Source organism: Nerophis ophidion, linkage group LG11 (assembly GCF_033978795.1).
Source record: "Nerophis ophidion isolate RoL-2023_Sa linkage group LG11, RoL_Noph_v1.0, whole genome shotgun sequence".
Lineage (NCBI taxonomy): Eukaryota > Metazoa > Chordata > Actinopteri > Syngnathiformes > Syngnathidae > Nerophis > Nerophis ophidion.
Genome location: NC_084621.1, coordinates 13,790,783 through 13,797,932, shown reverse-complemented (window position 1 = coordinate 13,797,932; position 7,150 = coordinate 13,790,783). Strand labels below are relative to the sequence as shown.

Sequence of the window (7,150 nt, the reverse complement as noted above, 5' to 3'; positions counted from 1 at the left end):
GTGCTCTGCAAGTTGCTCTCTCAATTGTGGTTCCATTAAAGCAACTTCTTCATGTAATTCACTTTCTCCACCAATAAAGTTGGTACCATTGTCCGTGAGGAGTTCAGAGGGTCTCTTGAGTAATCTGGTGGCTCCTTTGTATTCTTGGGAAAGTGATGCAAGTCGACTGTCTGAAGGGGGGGGGACCGTCCAGCCTTGAGTGCTCTCAACTCTTCTGGAAAACAATCTCCTTGAACCCTTTGCAATTTAAGCTTTTCGGTTTGCAGAAAATCCACGGCGGAAGGTAGGGATGAAGCACCAGCATCAGCCGCCCCATGAAGGGAGCTAGCTGTCTCTTGTAGAAGCTGTTTCCATGTGGAGAATTTACTGAAATCAGTAAGCTGAGTGGATGAGGCACTGGAAATAGTTCCAATGAAGGGGGATTTCCTCAGCTCTGTGGCATCCTGTTCCGATTTCATTATATGGGGATTCAGTGGTAACGTGCAGACAGGAAGGCTGATGGGAAGATACTGAGATCACAGACTGACCTTGTAGGGACCAGACTGCTACGGGCCCACCAGATGGGCCTGCTTGCACCGGCTCTGTAGGAGCCAGAAGCTGAGCCATATCAGAACCTATGAAGAGTAGCGGTTGTGCTTGATAGGCAGCAAAGGAAGGTCCTTGAGGTGCTCATAGCGTTTTTGGAGGGCTGCTACTGGATGTGTGCTGAGCTAAACTCAGATTCGCAGCTGTGAAGGCATTTTTAATCCAGTACTTCTTGCTTGGATTAAAGATGGGCGAGACGTGAAGGTTGACTGATGAACCATTGAGCACTTTCACTTCTTGTTGAACAGTTCTCAGGTGAAGGGTTTTAGGATGCTTAGCAAGTTGTAGGTCGCTTTGGCGCAGTCCAACCCTCACTGGAAACGTGTCCGACTTACTAGCGGCAATGCGGACCAAGTTCTGACACTATCATACAGGGAGTGGACTGCCACAATCAGACAGTCCGATACTCCGGACCCTCTGAGCACTTCCCACAGGACTAGGGGGGGGTTGCCCGCATTTGGGGTCCTCTCCGGGGTTTCTCGTAGTCATCATTGTCGCTGGCGTCCCACTGGGTGTGAGTTTTCCTCGCCCTTGTGTGGGTTCTTCCGAGGATGTCGTAGTCGTAGTGGTTTGTGCAGTCCTTTGGGACATTTGTGATTTAGGGCTATATAAATAAACATTGATTGATTGATTGATGGTAGCTGCTTTACTGCATAGGGGAGGATGAGTGTTCTCTCAGAACCATCATCGAGCACGGCAAATGTCTCTGTTGTGTAAGAGCACTTTAACAACTTTCAGCAAAACTCTTTGAGGGCTTTGAGGCTGTTTTCTGGTAGACTGTGGGGGTTTGGTTACTCATCATCAGGACTTGAGATGACTTTTGGATCGTGTCATGCAGTACAGTGAGGTGCGTCTCTGCATAATTTACAAGGGCGTTTAAGCGTACTTGCTGCAGCTTTGGGGCCACGACTGCACTTCCAACATCTGTTACCTTCTTGGATCCACTTATTGATCTCACTGGTATTCAGTTTCTTGAAGTCGAGACATGAGTTGAGATAATGCTCCTTACTGTTGCAAAATGGACAATAAGAACTAGGTTTAAAGGGTTGTGACTTTGTCGTGTTGGTGCTCTGGCTGCTACCAGTCTCACCGGAACATAGGAAAACTGATGCTGTTCTTTGTTCGGGCCATGGACTATTATGCTCCTTCTTGGCAGGAGGAGGCTTCGGGTTGTTAGAGGTGAGTGACTCTGCTGGCCAGGCGCTTAGCTTGAGCTTTAACTTGGAGCCAGGGTGTAAGTTTGATTGGAACCTGGCTGTAGGATGCCTCGGCAAAGACGGTATTCCATAAATCCGTTTCGGCGAGTAGAAGGCATTTTACTTATGAGGCAGTCAACGTGAGAACCACATTTGAGCTCGCATCTAAAGTACACAGCATACCAAGTAAGGTCTGAACGGAGAGGGTTAAGGTGAAAATGGTGGCGGCAGTGCTTCTTGCAGAGTCAGATGCTCAGATTGAGTTCTGGGACTCCCCATCTCCTCATACACATGCAGTTTTATAGCCGACAGCGTAAATAGCTCCATTGGTGACAAGCTACATTGCTGTGACGGCTGGAGGTAATGCTCAAAGTCATACCATAGACTTTCTTCTACAATTCATCAAGTTCTCTAGCGCCATATGGAGTAGAGCAAAGTCCACTCTCAAACCTTGGAAGTACTGGTTTGGGAATGCCATAGGATGTAGCGATCAGCATCTCGTTGCCCAGGAAGGACCAGGGTAGTGCTGCCCGGGCCTGGAGTAGCAGATGGTAAGGTGTAGTGAACATACTGTCCGGCTGGATGAGGTGCACCAGTTGGAACTGGTGGTTGTGGTACAGACGTTTGCATGGTTTGTGGCACTGCGGCTGCATGTGTCGTTGTTGATGTATATCTTGATGTGGGAAAGACTGGCATTTGTTGACTTGTGGAAGACACAGATGCAGGCAAGGTGAAAGAGACAGGAACAATAGTGGGGGCTACTAAAGTCGGGACACAAGTTTGTGCATCTTGGACAGGAATGGGAATCGTTGTCAATGGCTGTGTCGTTGAGATAGCGGCAGCAGGTTTCATATGAGCCGTTGATGGGAGCTGAAGCATGTCAGCAGAGGGCGGAGCTAACGTTGACATTGGATCATCGTCAGACTCCGACAGGAAAGACTTGACAATATGGGCAATGTGTAAGTCTTTCTCCGGTTTCTTTAAGCGTCCGCGCCGTTCCATTTCCTTTGCCATACTCTCCTTGGCAAGGTGAGCATCCTCTTGTAGTCTTTGTCCTTCTTTAATCTAGTTTATCTTCAGCTTCGACTCTTCAAAATTCAACCGAAAAAAATGGAGAAAAACTAGGTAATTCGAATCTTTTTGAAAAAATACAAAATTTATGGAACATCATTAGTCATTTTTCCTGAATAAGATTAATTTTAGAATTTTGATGACATGTTTTAAATAGGTTAAAATCCAATCTGCACTTTGTTAAAATATATAACAAATTGGACCAAGCTATATTTCTAACAAAGACAAATCATTATTTCTTCTAGATTTTCCAGAACAAAAATTTTAAATGAATTTCAAAGGACTTTGAAATAAGATTGAAATTTGATTCTACAGATTTTCTAGATTCGCCAGAATAATTTTTTGAATTTTAATGAGTTTGAAGAAATATTTCACAAATATTCTTCGTGGAAAAAACAGAAGCTAAAATGAAGAATTAAATTAAAATGTATGTATTCTTTACAATAAAAAAAAAATACATTTACTTGAACATTGATTTAAATTGTAAGGAAAGAACAGGGAAGGAATTAAAAAGGTATATGTGTTTAAAAATCCTAAAATCATTTTTTAAGGTTGAATTTTTTCTCTAAAATTATCTTTCTGAAAGTTATAAGAAGCAAAGTAAAAAAAAATAAATGAATTTATTTAAACAAGTGAAGACCAAGTCTTTCAAATATTTTCTTGGATTTTCAAATTCTATTTGAGTTTTGTCTCTCTTAGAATTAAAAATGTTGAGCGAAGCGAGACCAACTTGCTAATAAATAAATACAATTTAAAAAAATAGAGACAGCTCACTGGTAAGTGCTGCTATTTGAGCTATTTTTAGAACAGGCCAGTGGCCGACTCATCTGGTCCTTACGGGCGACCTGGTACCACGTTGGTGACCCCTGCATAAACTGCACTTAACTATGCATAAAGTGGTTTCCTCCCACTTCCAAAGACATGCACCTGGGGATAGGCCCCTCCCACCTCCAAAGACATGCACCTGGGGATAGGCCCCTCCCACCTCCAAAGACATGCACCTGGGGATAAGCTGATTGGCAACACTAAATGGTCCCTAGTGTGTGAATGTTGTCTCTGTGTTGGCCCTGCGATGAGGTGGTGACGTGTCCAGGGTGTACATCGCCTTCCGCTCGATTGTAGCTGAGATAGGGTCGCTGGTGCCTAACGGGAATAAGCGGTAGGAAATGGATGGATGAAATTCAACAGATTCTAAGCGTCAGAGCCATAAAGGGCGATTATGTGGTCTCTGTCGCCATCTAGGGGCGGCATAGCTCGGTTGGTAGAGCGGCCGCGCCAGCAACCTGAGGGTTGCAGGTTCGATTCCCGCTTCCGCCATCCTAGTCACTGCCGTTGTGTCCTTGGGCAAGACACTCTACCCACCTGCTCCCAGTGCCACCCACACTGGTTTAAATGTAACTTAAATATTGGGTGTCACTATGTAAAGTACTTTAAGTCACTAGAGAAAAGCGCTATATAAATATAATTCAATTCAATTCCAAAAATGGCGCTGTCGCAGTTGCAATGGCGTTAAATGAACTGAGCATGAATGGAAACGCCGTCAACGAGACTATTTATCTCTCAATAACCCAAAAATACCTGAACTTGGCATACAATGCACCAAACTTGCAGAAATAACAAGGCATTCAGTTCAAATGCTGTAATATAAGACAAAACTTACTTTTGGTCGTCAACGCACACAAGACAAACTGCCACCATTGATTCTTCTTCTTTTGTTTAATGGCGGTTGGCAAGCAACCATCTGGTGTGCATTAGCGCCACCTACTGTAATGGAGTGTGGACCGAGGTGGATCCCTACTCGATATTCTTTGATTTAATCCAATGTTTTTTAAATATGTGTAGATTGCTTTATATCCTTTGTATTCTGAATGCAATCCTAATATATCTTCCACTGCTAACCTAATATTTTCTTTCGCTAACTTACTTTCCAGTATTTCTCTTTCTCTATTGTATTTCCTACATTGTATGAAAACATGGTCATCATTTTCCATCTGATGGCAAAAATCACATAGTCCTGTAGTATGTTTCCCTATTAATTTTAGTGAACTATTTAGATATGTATGTCCTAATCTCATTCTAGTAATGTCTTCTTTGGTCCTACTGCCTGCACTGGCTTCCTGTGCACTTAAGATGTGACTTTTTAAGGTTTTACTACTTACGTATAAAATACTACACGGTCTAGCTCCATCCTATCTTGCCGATTGTATTGTACCATATGTCCCGGCAAGAAATCTGCGTTCAAAGGACTCCGGCTTATTAGTGATTCCCAAAGCCCAAAAAAAGTCTGCGGGCTGTAGAGCGTTTTCATTTCGGGCTCCAGTACTCTGGAATGCCCTCCCGGTAACAGTTCGAGATGCCACCTCAGTAGAAGCATTTAAGTCTCACCTTAAAACTCATTTGTATACTCTAGCCTTTAAATAGACTCCCTTTTTAGACCAGTTGATCTGCCGTTTCTTTTCTTTTTCTCCTATATCCCACTCTCCCTTGTGGAGGGGGTCCGGTCCGATCCGGTGGCCATGTACTGCTCGCCTGTGTATCGGCTGGGGACATCTCTGCGCTGCTGATCCGCTTCCGCTTGGGATGGTTTCCTGCTGGCTCCGCTGTGAACGGGACTCTCGCTGCTGTGTTGGATCCGCTTTGGACTGGACTCTCGCGACTGTGTTGGATCCATTATGGATTGAACTTTCACGGTATCATGTTAGACCCGCTCGACATCCATTCCTTTCCTCCTCTCCAGGGTTCTCATAGTCATCATTGTCACCGACGTCCCACTGGGTGTGAGTTTTCCTTGCCCTTATGTGGGCCTACCGAGGATGTCGTAGTGCTTTGTGTTGTGGTTTGTGCAGCCCTTTGAGACACTAGTGATTTCGGGCTATATAAGTAAACGATTGATTGATTGATTGATTGATTGATATTTCTACCCCCTCCTCTCATTACACCTACTCTCCCCTGGACTTTGTAAAACTCTCTACCTCTTCTTTCCTTATTCCAATTATCCTGCCACTTTTTATAGTGTTCTATCTTAATGATGTTCTTTACTGTGCTTAATCTCCATGTTTACTTCTGTTTTAGTGCTTTCTTATTTTGCATATCTGCTAATTCATTCCCCACAACTCCTACATGAGCAGGAACCCAGAGAAATGTTTCCACACCTCCCGCTTTATTTATCCGATTACTTGATTGATTGATTGATTAAAACATGTATTATTAGATTGCACAGTACAGTACATATTCCGTACAATTGACCACTAAATGGTAACACCCCAATAAGTTTTTCAACTTGTTTAAGTCGGGGTCCACGTTAATCAATTCATGGTAAATTGCCTGAACTATGTCATAAACTAAATCTTGTCTTGTTTCTGATGCTATGTTTTTTATGCTAATCGAAGCACTGCTGGAGTCCAAGCACATTCCTACTTTCCTTGCTTTATTTTCCTCTATCAGAATCAGCTTTATTGTCATTATGCAGGGTAACGAGATTGAGGCCATTCCATACAATGTGATGTGTGCATGCAAGAAAACAATGTGTAAATATATAGAAGTGTAAAGAATGGTGCGGAAGAGAACAGTGTCCACTCAATACCCTCTGTACAATCTACACTCTGTGCAAATGTGACTTTATACAGTGGGTGAAATGACTATCTACATGAAATAAACAGGGTGGTTTATTGCACCGAAGAGAAGGCAGTTATGAGGGTCAATGGGACAGTCCGTGCAGTTATGGCCCTGGGGAAGAAGTTGTTCTTTAGCCTGTTTGTCTTGGTTTTCATGCACCTGTAGCCCGTCCCAGTGGGCAGCAGGTATAACAGGTCAGAGCCAGGGTGGGCGCTGTCCTTGATGATGACACTGGCTCTGTTGAGATAGCGGGAGGTGTAGATGTCCATCAGAGAGGGGAGAGGGCGGCCGATGATCTTCTGAGCCGTCTTGACCACCCTTTGCAGCCTCTCCCTGTCTGCTGCCGTACCATACTGTAGTACAGTAGGTCAGCAGGCTCTCGATGGGCGAGCGGTAGAAGGTCAGCAGCAGGTCAGGCTTCAGGTTGCAGTTTGTAACCCGTTCGGGCTCCAGTACTCTGGAATGCCCTCCCGGTAACAGTTCGAGATGCTACCTCTGTAGAAGCATTTAAGTCTCACCTTAAAACTCATCTGTATACTCTAGCCTTTAAATAGACCTCCTTTTTAGACCAGTTGATCTGCCGCTTCTTTTCTTTCTCCTATGTCCCCCCCTCCCTTGTGGAGGGGGTCCGGTCCGATGACCATGGATGAAGTACTGGCTGTCCAGAGTCGAGACCCAGGATG

At 44.2% G+C, this 7,150-nt stretch overlaps 1 protein-coding gene across 1 annotated transcript in view; it reads left to right on the top strand.

The window, feature by feature from the left end:
• Window positions 1-6,210, top strand: part of csf3r (colony stimulating factor 3 receptor) — a 50,971-nt gene extending 44,761 nt beyond the window's left edge. Inside the window, exon 17 of the mRNA XM_061915138.1 lies at window positions 1-6,210. This exon is cut by the window's left edge and continues 1,942 nt beyond it. The gene's annotated coding sequence lies outside the window, so the exon portion shown is untranslated.
• Window positions 6,211-7,150: the final 940 nt, after the last annotated feature.